The sequence below is a fragment of the Euleptes europaea genome, chromosome 13, assembly GCF_029931775.1.
Source record: "Euleptes europaea isolate rEulEur1 chromosome 13, rEulEur1.hap1, whole genome shotgun sequence".
NCBI classification, from domain to species: Eukaryota; Metazoa; Chordata; class Lepidosauria; order Squamata; family Sphaerodactylidae; genus Euleptes; species Euleptes europaea.
The window spans coordinates 32,952,470-32,970,467 of record NC_079324.1 but is presented as its reverse complement, the minus strand read 5'-3'; positions in this window follow the sequence as shown (position 1 = coordinate 32,970,467).

The following is a 17,998-nucleotide window of genomic DNA, read 5'->3' as shown; positions in this document are numbered from 1 at the left end:
TTTTTTCAGGAATCCTGAATATTCCCAATATTGGGGTTCAGGAATATCCGGGATCCCCTCCAAAAAAATTCAGGTTCATTAGATACAAGTCTGAATTTTACTAGTAATTTTTTTTGCACACCCCTAAGCTGAACATCATAAGTGACTTCCATAGGCAGCAGACACAATGGCACTCCTTATGCGTCTCTTTCTTGGAATCGGCAAAGTTCACACAAGCTTCCTCATGAGCTCATTTCCCTTCACCCACCTGTTTTTGCCCCTTCAGCACAAGAAGGGGCAGTTTGACTAGGCCTGCCCAGGTCTGGTAGCCTTATCTTGCCCCAGGCACCTGCTCTAGGGTTGCCAACCTCCAGGCATTGTTACAAAAATAGACACTTCTATGTATCCAGTAGTTAAGCCAAAATTCACACAGAAAATATATTCAAGCCATTTCAATATAATTCCAATATAATGCAAGAGTCATATCAAAGCACAGGTCATAAGTTACAATCTATTCACAAGCAAGTATATACACACAAGAGAGTGTATGATTCTCATAAGAACATAAGAAAAGCCATGCTGGATCACACCAAGGCCCATCAAGTCCAGCAGTCTGTTCACACAGTGGCCAACCAGGTGCCTCTAGGAAGACACAAACAAGACGAGTGCAGCAGCACCATCCTGCCTGTGTTCCACCGCACCCAAAATAATAGGCATACTCCTCTGATAGGAGTATAGGTATGCAGCATGACTAGTATCCATTCTAACTAACAGCCATGGGAGAATAGGTATGCAGCATGACTAGTATCCATTCTAACTAACAGCCATGAATACCCCTCTCCTCCATGAATATGTCCACTCCCCTCTTAAAGCCCTCCAAGCTGGCAGCCATCACCACATCCTGGGGCAGGGAGTTCCACAATTTAACTATGCGTTGTGTGAAAAAATACTTCCTTTTATCTGTTTTGAATCTCTCACCCTCCAGCTTCAGCAGATGACCCCGTGTTCTAGTATTATGGGAGAGGGAGAAAAACTTCTCCCTGTCCACTCTCTCCAAACCATGCATAATTTTATAGACCTCTATCATGTCTCCCCTCAGCTGCCTTCTTTCCAAGCTAAACAGCCCTAAGCGTCTTAACCACTCCCCATAGGACAGTTGCTCAAGTCCCCTAATTATTTTGGTTGCTCTTTTCTGCACCTTCTCAAGCTCCGTAATATCCTTTTTTAGGTGCCGTGACCAGAACTGTACACAGTATTCCAAGTGTGGTCTCACCATAGATTTGTACAAGGGCAGTATGATATCAGCAGTTTTATTCTCTATTCCTCGTCTAATTATGGCCAGCATGGAATTTGCCTTTTTTACAGCAGCCGCACACTGCTGTATGATTCTCATATATACATATAAGTAAACACATCACCATATCAATACTAATTTAACAATATTTCTTTTTCTTTAGGCAACAATATATTCATCAGAAGTCAGACAGGCCGTCTTCCTCACCTGTCTGACTTCTGATTAATATATTGTTGCCCAAAGAAGAAGAAATATTGTTAAATTAGTATGGTGGTGTTTACTTACCTATATTTATATATGAGAATCATACACTCTCTTGTGTGTATATACTTGCTTGTGAATAGATTGTGTGACTTTGTAACTTATTACCTTTGCTTTGATATGACTATTGCATTATATTGGAATTATATTGAAATGGCTTGAATATATTTTCTGTGTGAATTTTGGCTTAACCTCCAGGTATTAGCTGGAGATCTCCTGCTATTACAACTGATCTCCAACTAATAGAGATCAGTTCACCTGGGGAAAATGGCCACTTTGGCAATTGGACTCTATGGCATAGCCTGCCCTCCTCAGGCTCCTTCCCAAAAATCTCCCACCGGTGGTGAAGAGGGACCTGGCAACCCTAGTACAAAGGGAAGCCTTGGCCTGCCCCAAATTCCTTTTTTGAACGATCCTTAAATTCTGATTATCTATAGACATGCACTTGGAAAGTCGGTTCTACAAATATCTGACCAGACTAGTTTCCTGACATGCTACGTTGTCCTTTTGAATCTGTTTGTGGTTGAAAAGTAGTTTTGTTGCACATTAGAATAGCTTCTCAAGAGCCACTGCTGCCATTTTCTAAGACTGCATTGTATAAAACTATCTGACTGATCGGCACTTTGGTGTGAGTCATCCCTTCAAGCTGTGCCATGTTGTATTGAATTTCATAATGAAATACTGGTTGGAAGTCACCAACACTTACAAAATAATTCTATTTCCTCCCACCACCACTTTCCCCCCCTTTGACACAAACTGTTATTCACAACAGTCTTTATTTGCAATAGTCAATCTTTTTTGCCCCAGTTCTTAAAACCAGAGAAAAGGTAATGTAAGGAAGGATTCTTTTTAACCCCTCCCCCCCACACACACACGTTGTCAATGTTTTTATACATCTCTCTATTGGAGTTGCTTCTCTCTTTAGATCTTAACCTTAGATTTCTTGCAAAAATTGCATTGGCTGGGAAACTGAAGAACTATCTTCTCCAAAGATGGTTAAAGAAGTGGTGATGTTACCTGCATTTTTGCAGGTACAGGCCCGCTTGCCTGGTTCAGTTTGGGATCAAAAGAAAACCACACTCAGGGGTGGAAGAGGCAAGAAATCGTTTATTTGTAGCTGCAAATAGGCACAGGGGGGATATTTTCCAGACCCTGCACAAAGAGATAACAAAGACACATCATGTTTTATACTTAAGCAGTCAATATTCTGATTGGTACATATTCTGATTGATACAATACTACATCTTGTAATACACTGGCCATTTATGCATGGGAGGTTTTGCCTTGGATTTACCATTCTCTAGATGCACATCTTCCCCATCCAAATTCTCAAAACTCTGCCCTGGATTCCTCTCCATTGGGTGGGGATTCTGCATAGCAATTTTTCAGAAGGCCCCTGGTTGGCCACTGTGTGGGCAGACTGCTGGACTTGATGGACCTTGGTTTGATCCAGCATGGCCTTTCTTAGGTTCTTAAGACAAATAAGTTCAGAAAACATTACCTGGACATATAGAAAGTTTGAAAAAGAATGAACTAGATAACAGCAGTGGATGACAAAACTTTGCTCACTGTACGAATATGTGTAAAGTGAATGGATGGAAGGGAGATTGTACCTGTTGACTCCAATTCCAGCCTCCATGCTTCCATCCAAAGATCTGAATAGAGCCTAAAATAACCTGATAGATGTGGAAGGTGGAGGTATCTAGAGGTACCACACAAGGGCTACATATGTACAACTGGTACATGCATGGTTCTATTCAGAATGTTGTGGGCTGGCAACACAATCCCAAGTAGTTACACCCTTCAGTTACATCTTTCAGTGGAGTAAGAAGGATGTAACTGTTCAGGATGGCACTGTAAATCCCTCTCCTGTATTTATTGTGTGGATAAGACTAGGATTCAACACATGAGACAATTTAAGAGCTCAGTGACATCTTATGGTCTTAAGTAAATTATTGTTAAATACGCAAACAGGCTACAATCCTAAACAGTCTTACTATGGAGTACATTCCATTGAACTCTGTGGGATTATTTTCTAAGTATAAACATTTAGGATTGCACTGTAAAATATAAAACTTTCCAGTTACAAGTTAAATAAATATTCATTATTGCAAGTCTTGGCATTATATTGCACTAAAGTTCTTTTACTATATATGGCCTTACATTCATCTCTGCATTTTCTTCCTACCCTTCCCACTGCATATGTAAAAATTATTAGCCTGAGAGATGTGGTCTTTCCCTCTTTAATCTCATTTTCCAGATTTCATTCTGAGTTGCCTCCTTTATTCTCATGTGTCATTTTAGATTAATTTGTTATGCTAAATACTTGCCAAATAAATAATGAGCTTTCAAATTAGTCCATATGTAATAAGGCAAGAATTCAATTATTTCTGGCTCCATTAAGATTTTACCATGGTTTCAAGACAACTTTTTGAAAAGATGATCGACGTGCTAAGAAATTTTAAAAGCCCCCATATGCTATTTATGAGCCATTTCTGTTTGCAGCGTGCTGGTATGTTTCTAATATAGATCCAAATATATCCAGCTTTGCAATCCAAATTTCAGCCTTCATTATTTTTAATGAATACTCAACTTCAAATTGACTTCCTTGGAGAGCCTTCAATGAATCTCAGGTGACTTCTAATAATTTGCTTCATTTATAATTTGTTAACCCGTGATGTCATCTTTGACTATTCAGAATCCATTACTTCTGTGTTTCAGTAACTCAAACTATCATTAACAACTACTAACAACGCTAATGTGGCACAACTACATTTTTACAAATTGTCTGAAGTTTGATAAGAAGTTTAATTCTTAGAGACTTGATAAATGAGGATAAGAAACAGAGGAGTTGGTTTTTATATCCCGATTTTCTCTACCATCTTAAGGAGACTCAAACCGGCTTACAATCACCTTCCCTTCCTCTCCTCACACCAGATACCTTGTGAGATAGGTGGGGCAGAGAGTGTTGGGAGAGAACTGTGACTAGCCCAAGGTCACTTAGCAGGCTTCATGTGTAGGAGTAGGGAAACCAACCCAGATCACCAGATTAGGGTCTGCCACTCATGTGGAGGAGTAAGGAATCAAACCCGGTTCTCCAGATTAGAGTTCACCACTCTTAACCACTACAACATGCTGGCTCTCAACTACCTTTGTGTGAACCTGGAAAGCAGGTTATAATGAATGTATAGCCCAATCTTTTCATTACATGATTGTGTTTGGAGAAGGGTTAAAAACTCACAAGGAGAGTGTCTCCAGATTAGAGTTCACCGCTCTTAACCACTACACCATGCTGGCTCTCAATGTGCAAAATGAGACTTGATTAGAGTTGCCACCAGCTTTCACCCAAAGAGAAATTTGAGCCAGATACAAAGTTTCCCAAGTAGGGAAAACAATAGAGGAGTATTGATGGCAATTAAAAGAATTTTGGTAAAGCTACTGAAATGCATGTAAATTAAATATATGTTAGGAGAATCTTGCCTAGCCTAAGATCCTTTAAATGGAGGTAGCAGTGCTAGAACCTGTGAGCTCTGCTTGCAAATCATGTGCTCATCCACAGAGGCACAGCCATTGTTCTTCTTAACTTAGTATTGTTTAAGTGATAGCAGCTTTCCAGGTTCTCAGACAAGGAAAGGTCTTTCCTAACAACTCTATTCTGAATAACTGGAGATGCCAGGGATTCAGCCTGGGATCTTCTGATGCTAAGGACTGGTGCAACCACTGACCCAGGTCTCGCTGCCTAAATAAGCATATCAAGCTCCCTTATACTGAATCAGATTGTTGGTTTCCCTAGCTTAGCATTGTCTGCTCTGTCAGGCAGCAGAATCTCAGGCACAGAAAAGTGTTTCCAGCTCCCTACTTCCTGTGATCTGTTAACTGGAGGCCAGAGACTGAATTTAGTCCAGGAAGATAAAACGTATAATTTTCCAGATAAAGTCATTGATTCCTCTTGTTCTCTTTTTTTCTCTTTAAAAGAGGGATTTCTCTTTCATTGCTCTTTGATTTCAATGAGCCCTTTTGTAACTTCAGCCTTTGCAGTTGTTTTATGTTACACAACACAGGGTGGTGTTCCTCCAGGAAAACAGGAAGGCTTTGCCTGCCTCTGAGCACTGACAAAATGCAATTCTGAAGATTTGCAGAACCTCCCTTCCTGTACCTCCTCTCTTCAAATTCCTCTTTGATCAAACCAGAATTGATCAGAAACAGACTCAAAATTTCTAACCCCCCCAAAAAATTGTTGGATTTCAAGGAGAAATTGGGTAAAGATGAATTAAGTGATTTTATCTTAACTGTTCTTGGCCACTAGACTTGGTCATAAGGTCCTTAGCACTAATGAAACTCAATGCAAAGGATCCCTGAAGTAAGCAACTGCAGTTTCTATGGGGCATGATGAGCCAAGAGCCTTGAAAGTAATGTGCTGGAAGAGCTGGCATCAGAGGACAACATGATGGGGAAGCTGATGGCACCCTACTCAACATTGACTACTGAGTGATAGAAGGATTTGAAAGAATGCTGCTTCCTTCAGGTTTCCCTCACAGTCAGAAATGAAGATCTCCCCAAAGGCTTGTGTGATATTCTCCATTTCCATCCAGGTGGATGCCCATAGTGGAGTGCAGCTCTCTTACCCTCCTATAAGTCTGATCATAACCAGTTTTTCCCCTGGGTATCTGACTAGTCATCCACATCATCAGAACCTCCTTTTCAAACTTGGATGAGATTCCAGGTGTCAGTCATATTTTGCTCACCCTCATTCATTTCTACTGGGGATGATAAGGTTTTTAAAAAGTGGAACAGAGTTACAAGTCATGTTCCATTGTTCCACTTCCTGACCCAAAGGGGAGGAAGGATGTGGGCAACCTTTCGTATGCATATGTGTGGGTGTACATATGTACCTGGGGGTATGAACATGTGTGTGGGGGCGGGGATCACAAAGGGTCACTTTGCCCCAGAGCTCTTCTGAACCGCATGTTGGCTCTGGGTAGCAATTCTCTGCTTTTTGTTCAGCCAGGGCCACTGGTTGGAAAACGCAAGGTGTGGGCAGCTCAAGCAAGGGCAGTAACAGTTTATACTGAGTGCTTCTGTTCCTAGGAAGCAGGGGAGTTTAGAAAGGCACACTTATCACTATGAAACATCATTATGCACAGCGTCTTCTCAACCTGGGCAAGTTGTTGCCAAGGGCACCCACTACTCTTTCTCTTTCTCTCTGTTTTTGCTTCCAGAAGTTTGGACTCTTTGCTTCTCGTTCTGTTCCAAGTATCTGCCACCTTCTCAGATGGGGAGGATGGACCTTGAAACCCTCTGTACCTGATTTCTTGACAGTTGGTGGACTCAATAAAGGAAGCTGGGTGAATACAAGAACATAAGAGGTGCCTCCTGGATCAGACCAGTGGTCCATCGAGTCCATCCTGTTTCACTCTATGGCCAACCAATTGTCCTAGAGGGCCAACAAACAACACACAGAGGGCAAGACCTTCCCCTTGTGTTGCCTTGCACTAACATTCAGAGGGTTGTTGCATTCGGATCTGGAGATTTCCTTTAGCCCTATTGGCTAACAGTATCAAACAATAAGCACCCATGCGGCTGTTTTGGGTGACCTGTTAACCAGACTAAAGAACAACAGCAGACCCTGGGGGATGAGTCCAGAGGTATGTGGTTGCTTTGAATCATCTGCCTTGCAGGTGTACAATTTTTTTCCCTTTCCCAGAGATTTCTGCCTACTGGTTTGAAAGGCATAAAAGGAAATGGGCCACCAGCTTTCATCACATCCTTTAAATAAAAGCCCTTTCCCAGATTTGGCTGTCCCACCAAAACAAAACAACAACAACAACAAACAAATCCTAAAGTAAGCTATTTTAAAACTGCTGGAAAATTAATGGGGGGAGGTCTACAGAAATCACCATCAAGAATGCTGACGGAAGGCTGCAAAAACTGAAAGCATTGACAAATGGAGAGCATTTTGTATTCACCCTGGATGTTTATTTCATTGTTATTTTTGCTGATGGAATGAAAAATAAAACAAGGGACAGGGTGTTTGAAAGCAGAAGATCAAAGAGCATACCATAATTTCCTTAGAAAAACATGAATCACAGCAAAGTGTTCACGATTTGCCCTTATTCTATCAAAATATTATTTTTGTAGTTCTCATCATTAAAAAAGCGCACGCACCATGTAACTTCCTTCAGCATAGGCCCAGTAAATGCCCTGGGAGCTCATGATGCTGCAGCGCTGCCCATAGGGATGGGAGCAATATAGATCAGGACCATGGTGTTGGGCAAGGGCCCCAGAATTTTTTTTAAAGGAATGAAGGAGCACTCCAGAGATGTACAGCCATTCCATGCAATGGCGGACATTTTCCAGAGTTCCACTGAGAGGGAAGTGGGAGGGGAAAAGTGGAATGGGGGAGTGACAGAAGGAAGGGGAGTCGTCCCGAGCACTGAAATGCACAAGCAAGCACTCACAATTGCAGAGATTATTTATTTAAGATTGGGACAAAACTGGTATTGGAAAACCAGGGTAAGGTTCACAATGGAAGTGGGTTGATCCCACAGGCAGGAGACTGCCATGCGTTTAGACAATAGAGATTCGCTACATTCATGGGCGAATCGCAAGACAAATCAGCCATGCGTTAATGCACTGTCAGATTCAGTACTATTTTTTCTTATATGTCAATAAAAGCTTGTGTTGTAGTACTATTTTTTCACAAGAATTGCTCTCAATGACTCCTGGCCCTCTTCATGTCACCCAGTTCCTGGTAAACCATGGGACCAAGTACTGCCTCAAAGGTAGGAGAGGTCAACAAGGAGCATATAGTGTGGTGTAAAAGGAACATACAGGTAACACCAGCAACAACAACAAAATCGGTGGGACTAAAAGGATCAAAACAAGATACAAAAAGGGAAAAAAACGGGGGGGGGAACCATGGTATCTTCATATAATCCTATTCCTTCTGTGAGTGTTTTTGTTAGTTTGTTTTCTTTTTGAATGAGTGAGGTTTGGGACAGTTTAGGAATTTTCCAACTGAACTCTGCTAATCACAAATTTGAAAATCTGGTCCCATGTCAACGGCCTACTTTCTTCTGACTTCGGTAGTTCAGGATCAAGCTTTTATATATTGTAGTAGGGCTCACTGAATGGATGTAAAGCACGGCACATTTGCAAAGCAAAAAAAAAGGGGAAAAAAGCTTGAGTTAATAAATCTTTCTCTGGTTCTTTACCTTCGTTTTCAATCAAAGGTGATTTAATTTTAAGAGAGGCTAGAAAACCATATTTTCCTAATGAAAGAGCTCTGCATTTAAAACCAGCCTCTGGCTACAAATGCTTTCTGTTCCATTTTTTAAACATGACCTCTTTTTACTGCTGTTTTTTAAAATAATGTTTTCCCCCATGACCATTATTCTTCTTGCTCATATATGATATATTTAATCAATGTTTTTTTGTAAAATTCTGTAAATGCTTCTTTTGTATTTGCTTTTTCTCCTGTAAGCCTGAAATCAGAGAATACAATTTTTACTTTTTGAAAAGCTACTTGCACTTGTATTTTTTCAAGTCCTCCTAGAAAGCAATGCTTGATAATAAGTAAATCTGTGTAAACAGGGTCAACATTGTGGGTGCCATATTCTAGCATCTAAGTATGTAAGCTTCAGGGTCTGGGCAAAGCAGTCTGGGTCAGTAATGATGCTCAGAGATATTCTGGGAATCGGTATGCAAGTGGAGTCAAGCGGCTCGAGAGCCTTTGCAAAATCTATTTGCTTAAGTTTTATAACTTTAAAAAGACACTTGGAAAACTCAGCTAGTTGCATGCATTCCTGACAACTGACCTCAACCAACCAAACAAAAAAACCCCACCAAACAAAACAAAAGTATCAGATCCATTGGCAACTCTAGTCAAGTTCTCCTCGAGGCTGCCCAAGCCTTCTACAACTGCAGAAAAAAGGAGGAGGAGGAGGAGGAGAGGAAGGAGGAGGATGCGATGGAACACAGGCAGGATGGTGCTGCTGCAGTCATCTTGTTTGGGGGCTTCCTAGAGGCACCTGGTTGGCCACTGTGTGAACAGACTGCTGGACTTGGTGGGCCTTGGTCTGATCCAGCAGGGCCTTTCTTATGTTCTTATGAGGAGAAGGAGAGTTGGTTTTTATATGCTGACTTTCTCTATCACTTAAGGAAGAATCAAACTAGCTTACAATCACCTTCCCCTCCCCAGAACAGACACCCTGTGAGTTAGGTAGCCCAAGGTCACCCAGCTGGCTTCATGCGTAGGAGAGGGAAACAAATCCAGTTCACCGGATTAGTGTCCACCGCTCATGTGGAGGAGTGGGGAATCAAACCACTGCTCTAAACCACTGCTCTTAACCACTATACCATGCTGGCTCTCCTGCAGGGTTATCCTGTAGGCAACAAATAAATTCAGAAGCTGGTGTGGGGCTAGTAGAGGGTATATGAGGTCTGTATGCTTCATAGCTTATGGAGCTTCTTTAGCCTTGATCAGTTTTATGATCAAAACTGTCCTGTTCTCATTTTGAAGGGTCACTGCTGGATACCATCTTGCTACATATAAATGCTCTTACAACCCCTTGAAAAATTTCCTTCACCTGCTGTATCCCTTTCCTTTAAAATAGGCTGCCATGCATTGCTTTAAAAGTGAAAATACTATTAATTGTTCTTACGGTTAACAATATCCCAGAACCCACATGGGTTAAGTGTGATTAAATGGCGTGGCCTGCATAAGCAATAAAGCATTTTCCTCTTTTTTAGTGTGTCCTCTCAACAGTAGCCAGTCCCCATTGATTGCCAGCATTTAGACAACCCCCACCCAGGCTCCAGAGGGCATCAATATTCTCCTACCCAGTACATAAACCTGTATCAAGAAGTGCCAATTTCATCTTCCTCCTTCCGTATTATATATGGTGATCAGCACTACAGATGATACTGATCAGCACTACAGAAGTTCCCTCAGAACCCCTGGCTGAACAACCAATGAGCAGCTGGCTTGGGAAGACTTCCATTTGTCTTTAGATGCCTAGACTGGGTACCATTTATTGGGAGAAAGGTGGGCTTGTGCAATTTTATTTAGGTATTTATTTTTTAAAATTTCTAGCCCACCCTCCCCAGCCAAGGCTAGGCTCAGGGCAAGTAACAACAATAAAATCAATACTGATAACACCTACGGCTGTCCTCAGTTATAGGCCGGGTAGAATACCTCTGTCTGACAGAGCTAAGAGCCAATTTTAAACAAATGCATTTATTGATTTATTTAGAACCTCTCCATTGAACTCAAGACAGCTCATCAAGTAAAACATGATACAATCATTAAAATTACCAAACCATAAAAAAACAGCCAGTAAAAAACCTCCTGAAGTACAAAAAACCCACACAACAATTACAAGAATCATTGTCGGTTGCTGTAAAAACAATCTTAACAATTTGTAGACTGTAAAAAACAATTTTAAAAGGTCACAGTTAAAAGCTTAGGTATAAAGAAATGTTTGGGATAGGCACAAAAAGAGAGTAGAGTAGCTGCCAGGTGAACCTCAAGGGAAAGCCTATTCCTTGAGTTGCCAATCTACAGGTGGATGGAGATCTGGGATTACAACTGACCTCCAGGCAACAAAGATCAGTTCACCTGGAGAAAATGGCAGCTTTGGAAGGTGAATTCTATTACATTATACCTCATTGAAGTCCCTCCCCTCCCCAATCCCTGCCCTTCTCAGATTTCACCCTCAAAATTTCCATTTCAGGACTTTCTCAACCCATAGCTGGCAACCTCCTCCCTAGGGCTGCCAACTCCAAGTACTAACTGGAGATCTCCTACTATTACAAATGATCTCCAGCTGATAGAGATCAGTTCACCTGGAGAAAATGGCCACTTTGGCAATTGGACTCTATGGCATTGAAGTCCCTCCCCTCCCCAAACCCCGCCCTCCTCACGCTCTGCCCAAAAAACCTCCCACCAATGGTGAAGAGGGACCTGGCAACCCTACTCCTCCCCCAAAACTTTGTTTTCCCTTTCAATTTGCATTTTTCCATTTGGAAATTGGCACAGCAGGTGTTATTTTAAATTAAACTGAAAGTAAGAGCAGAAGAAGTTTCCTCAGCCTAAAGCTAGTGATTAACAGTTCCTGGCTGCTAGCGCTTAGCACAGGTTAAATACCAGTGATTTATGATCCACTCTCAATGAGGAAGGCAGTCACAGGAAGAGACAGTCTTGTTTGGAGGAGAATAAGCAGGTCCATATGACCTGTGTTGTCATCACTGGAAGAGATGTAGCAGAGATGGCAGTAAGTTGATCCATTAAACAGCCCTATTCATTGCAGATGAAACCTCTCTATGGATACAAAGGTGGTAGGGTGAGGTTGATTGATTTGCCCAAAACCATGCAGATTCAAACTGACAGCAGAAAGTCTTAACACAGTTCTGTAAAATAGGTGGAATGAAAAAGGAATTGTGATGTTTTCAAAGGACTTTCAAGATTCTATTTATTTTATCTATTTATTTATTTACTTTCTATATTTATGTTCCACCTTTCTGACTGACTCGAAATGGACTACACAGTGTAAGCCAATATAACCAATATGAAGAGGCATCAATAAATAATGTACTAGGACCAGGCATATATAGTATATTAGACATTACAAGCAGGAACCTGCAAAGACTTGTAGGTTGTGTAGATGGAGGAGGAAGAGTTGGTTTTTATATGCCGACTTTCTCTACCTAAGGAGAATCAAACCATCTTACAATCTCCTTCCCTTCCCCTCTCTACAAGAGGCACGCTGTGAGGTAGGTGAGGCTGAGAGAGTTCTGAGAGAACTGTGACTAGCCCAAGGTCTCCCAGATGGCTTCATGTGGAGGAGTGGGGAAACCAACCCAGTTCACCAGATTAGAGTTCGCCACTCATGTGGAGGAGTGGGGGATCAAACCCAGTTCTCCAGATTAGAATCCATCACTCTTAACCACTACACCATGCTGGCTCTCATCTTAGATGCATATGATTTGAGATGGTGGTGCCTATAGTTGAACTTGCTAGGAAACAACTTCAATGCACCCACTTAAAGCTTGCTGACATGTCTGAGGGATTTATCCAGAGAGAGGCATTAATTCAATGTAAGAGAAAATAATTTTCAGCAATGTGACAGTGCATGATAGTGTAATCCTAAACAGAGTTACACCCCTCTAAACCCTGGATTGCAATGTAAATCATTTTGGCACAGCCTTGCTTCTTCTGAGTAAATCTGACATAGGTTAGACTATAAATCCCATAACCAGAGGAATATTTCTGTTGCTCCACATTTCTCCTTCTGTGAGCTCAACAGAACAACTGATTCCTTTACTGATTTTGACAATACCCTTTCCTCTTTCACCTTCTCTGGACCATATTGGGCAAAAATGGATTTGGGGTGGGTTGGATTCACTTTCACACTAGTTACAGTGACTTTTTTTTCAGTAATCCGACATCACTCAAATAGGCATTCTGGACACCTCTGTTCTTCTAGTTCCATTTCGGAATTCCATTATAATTCAAATCCCGGTTGACCATTCTATTGGCAACAGTGTTAGACTTCATTCTTTTTTTGGCTGAAATTCTGCATAATTTAAATAAAAAGGGTTTTTGTTTTTATTGGAGAGTTTAATTAGTGATATTTAAATTACAAAAGTGGTGTCAAACTAATTGGTTGTTAGTTATTTGAGTGGATAATGGGTACTCTTGCTGTCTGGTGGAATTCTTAGCAACCAATTTGTCTCGAATTAGCCTATATTTGCTGGCCAGTACATAGCATATCAACCTTTGAGAGTACAGTGAAGATGTAGAGATTTACTGTAGAGACAGGATTGCCATCTCCAGGTTGGGAAATTCCTAGAGACTTTGGGGTGAAGGCTGGGGAGGACAGGGCTTGGGGAAGGGAGGGACCTCAGCAGGGTATGATGCCAGAGAGTCCATGCTGCAAAGCAGCCATTTTCACCAAGGAAACTAATCTCTGTAGCCTGGAGACCAGTTGTAATTTTGGAATATCTCCAAGCTACACATGGAGGTTGGCAAAGCTATGTAGAGATGATTATATGGGAGGAGGGATTGCACCTGCTACCCCTGCAGCTAATTTTCATGTGAGAATCAGTATGGTGCAGTGGTTAGTGTGTGTCAGATTAGATTTTAGGTGACCTGGGTTCAGAACCCCATTCAGCCATGAAGCTTCCTGAGTACCCTAACCTATCCCACAGAGAAATTCAGCCTAACCTGTCTCTCAGAGAAAGTGCCCACTGTGGGATGCTGCAATCATTCAGGAATATGCTGAGGGTAGTCTTCAGGAAACCAAGTGTAAACTTTATTTAGAACAAACAAAGAAATGGATTCAAGGTCTGGCAGAGTCAGTCTCAGCAGTTTGCCTACCCAGTTTAGGAAGTAAAACCTGGGCTGGAACAGCTCCAGACTTTGGTACCCAAGAACTAACATAAAACATGAAAAGGATTTCTGAACATTTTACACCCATGTGTAAAGAGCATTTTGCACCCATGTGTAAAGAGCCTGTGAATTCTGAGATGTGTGTGTGTTAACTCTGTGCAGATGGACACAGAATCTGTGGGGATTGAGGGTCAAAATATGCTGAAGCATTCCCATCTCTCTATATGCAATGATCTTCTCTGCCCAGAACAAAATAGAAAGGTGGGATGGGGTACCTTCTGCTGCTTAATCACATTCCCCAGAAGTGCTTCCAAGGTTGGTGGAAGAAAAAAATGGGGGGAATTGAGGGTGCTGGTGTTGCGCTGGTGCACATCACTTCCAACAAAAAACCCAACTAAAACCCGGAAGCGGCATCATTATGGCAGGGGTGATGATCCACGTTTTGCCAAAAGTCTATAGAGTTTGGGTGAATCCTAGTGATGTAATGACATCACTTCCTTTTTTTTTTCACCGGAAGTGACACCAGTGTGCCTGTCCCTGCCTCTGCCTTCAATTCCTCCCGGTGGTTTGGTGGCTGCAGCTGGCAACACTATCTATAGGGTTTATAGAACAGGTTAAAAGGAGGAGATTTCTCAAATCTCTGAATGATTTTGAATCTGTCTTCCTGGCTGTTTGGACTCTAAAATCCCTATTTTGATTTTGCTTCTTCTTTACATGGATCAAATCTGTGAGTCCTGCCATTCCCTGCACACTTTTTAATATTTCATTTTTTTTTACATCAGTCGCATACAAATGTATAATTGGTGTATAATGAATGCATGGTGAAAAATAGCATAGAAAGGTGTAATAGATACAACTGGTTTGGGAACACCAGTAATGGAACTGGAACTGGGTGAAATGCAACAACACAAAGAATGGAAAAGTGGCATATTTGTCGATCTCTAGTCTTATCAAAATTCTTTTTTGTTTCATACAGAATTGGTTAGATGTTTCTCTTGAGCTGGAATCTTCAGATTCACCTTGGAATTTTGCAGTTTGTTGAAATCTGTTTCAATGGGAAGAACTGTTGTTAGATTTCACATTTAGAGATGTGGACGTGTATTTAAAAAGTCTCAGTGTGCTTCACTGCCTTGCAAGCTCAGCACAGCTTGTCCTGCAGTAACCAAGCTTGACATTTCAGAGGCAGGAACAGGAGAGAGAGAAAAAACACCAACTGTTGGTTAAGCCTTTCCAGAATTTCTCTTTGCTCCATGTACTGATTCTGCTGGGTTCGTTTCCTTGCGCCCATAGAGAACGAGCTGCACCTTTTCTCACCATTTTGCCTGCCTGTCCCCGGTGCAGAAAACAGAGCTCAGCCAAACCATGTAAAAGATATAGCTGTGTGGGGGGGGGGGGGAATTGACTCAGAGGTTCTCACCCAGAACTGCAGGAAACAAATGAAAGAAGGGACACTACGAGAGTAAACCCTGAAGGAAAGGCAGGTAGGATGATACTGGAGGCTGAATTGTGGCAAGGGAAGAGTAAAATTTCTTTTGTATGACTTGTTAATGGGTACTGACTGTAGGTTGACTTTATAAGAGCTGGAGGTATTACCTGATGACTACTAGCTTTCAGAATTTGTGGCAAGCCACATCCACTGGTGCGGATGGTAAAAAGAAACATTTCAGAATTGGAAAACAGGCAGCAGTAGAAGTAAAAACCCATCACATCTCAACTGGGTCTACAGTTTAAAATAACCACAAAAGCACTCGGAAAACAATAATAAAGCAGTAGGTAAGGTAAAGGTCCCCTGTGCAAGCACCGGGTCATTCCTGACCCATGGGGTGACTTCACATCCCGACATTTCCAAGGCAGACTATGTTTGTGGGGTGGTTTGCCAGTGCCTTCCCCAGTCATCTCCCCTTAATAAAGCAGTAGGCTGATAATAAAAGCAGCACCCTAACTAGATATTAAATGCCAGCACCTAAGCAACTGGAACCAAACATCTCAACAAATGTGGAGTGTTTCAGTTAAAACTTTAAAACTATCAGCTAAGAGACAGGGCCATTTTTACATCTGGTGCATAAAGCTCAATAGATTATATGGCAGGAGAACTTTTATGGGGAAGGAGTTCCAAAGATAAATCACTCGCTGCCACGGCAAAGACCCTGCACTTGGCAAAGATCGCATCAAGATTGTTCCCCCAGCCCAATGTTTTATCAAAATATACAAGCACATTAATAATGTGGAAGTTGGGAAGAGATGCTATTGAACTGATGGAACTAAATAGCCGCTTATGCTCCCAATCCAGAGTTAATGTAAGACATTACCCTATTTAAACTGAAACTAAAGAGGTGTGCGGCTAGCAGGAAATGAAATTGTAAAACAACCGAGGAACTATCCAATTTTAAAGCTGCTTAAGAGGGGGGGACAGTCATCAGAACCAATTGTTCTTAAATTCTTGGTGCACCTCCTTGTTCATTAGGGTAGAAGTACATCCAACTCTTGGTGCCAATTCCATTACAAGGGCTGCACACCATGGGCTAGCCATCCATCCTCCTTGTTTATCCACCCCCCCTGCTCATTTATAAATTTATTAAGGTCACAAGTTAATTGAAGGGCAGAGAAATGTCAAGTTATTAGAGCAAACATCGAGCGCTTATGAATGTTGAAACCACCCTTGGTTCCCACAAGACTCTGATTTGTCAAATGGAACGAGCGCCGCTGGACCTTGAGTAGCAATAAATAAGTAAGTAGACGGTAGACCGAGGAGTCCTGCCCATACATGAGTCACTGATTAAAAAGGAAATACAGAGGGCATGATCCTGTCCACGTTGAGGGCATGCACAATGGCAAGGAGAAGAGATGCTTGGAGCCAGGTCTAGACAACCATAAATGTTTTGTATCAGTCAGCCTTTCAGTGCTGGGGAGACACCTTTCTGTTTACTTTCTTAGCATATTTATCCCTTCCTTTACTCTCTAAGGGGTCCCAAAGCTGCTTACAACATTAATAAATATGATGAAGGTGCAACGGGGGGGGGGGGGACATACAATTTAAACAACACACACATAATGTAACCAACTATAGTTTGGGCTGGTCCTGAACCCAATGGTCCAGCTGATTCAAGGGCTCATACCCCAGGCCCCAATCAGGTTTATACTTGGAGAGAGAAAGAGCAGGGGTAAAAGCACAGTTTATGTCCGTGGTACTCACACTGTGGCTTGTGGAGAGCCACATTTGCAATTAGCATCAACACAAAGAGCCACATTTAGTTCCACCCCTAGCCTGAAGCCTGATCCTCAGGGGGACTTGCAGCTTATCCATTCCTCTGCAACTCCAAGGCGGGAACCACCTGCAAACTACAGGCTCTACCGGTCAAGGGCCTTGCTCATTTTTCTAAAACATGGGGCAGGTGCCAATTCCCTTTCCTACTGCAGACCCCCTTATGGCATTTCTCAGGGTCCCCTATCCCCTAGGAGCAGCATTTTGTGGAGATCAGTGTGCAGTAAGAGGGGGGGGGAACAGGAATGTTCCTTTCTGTCATTAGACAATTTACTCTGGAACCAGCTCTAACTGCACATTCCTGAGCAGTGCTGGCGGCTAGGTCAAAAATCTTCAGGAGGCCGGTGAAGGCCTCCACTGGCGCAAGGGCCCACAGCGCCGGTGTCTGGGTGGCACATGCTGGCACTTGTGGCCCCAGCACCGGCGTGCAGGGCCAGACACTGGTCGTTGGCCACTGCCGTGGTAGCACCGGGCCCCGACGACACAAGAGCCTGCCGCCAGCATCCAGATGCCGGCAAAGGCCGCATCGTCGTCCTGGGAGGCGTTCCCAGGGTGTCATGGCACTGGCTGGGGGGGCGGGGCTGCCGTTAGGCATCCTCCTAAGTGATTATGGCTTGGGAACGCCCCCTTTATGGGTTGCATGGATTTTTGGCACCGGGCAGAGGTTTTGGGCGGTCCGAAACCTCCTTTGGAGGCAGCGCCGCTGGGTTGCCTCCTAAACCCGGCACAGGCATTCTGGTAAGGAACGCACTGTTTGTCTCTAGAACCATAGCATAGCTGTGGCATGCTAAAGTGTCTAGGTAGACTGCCA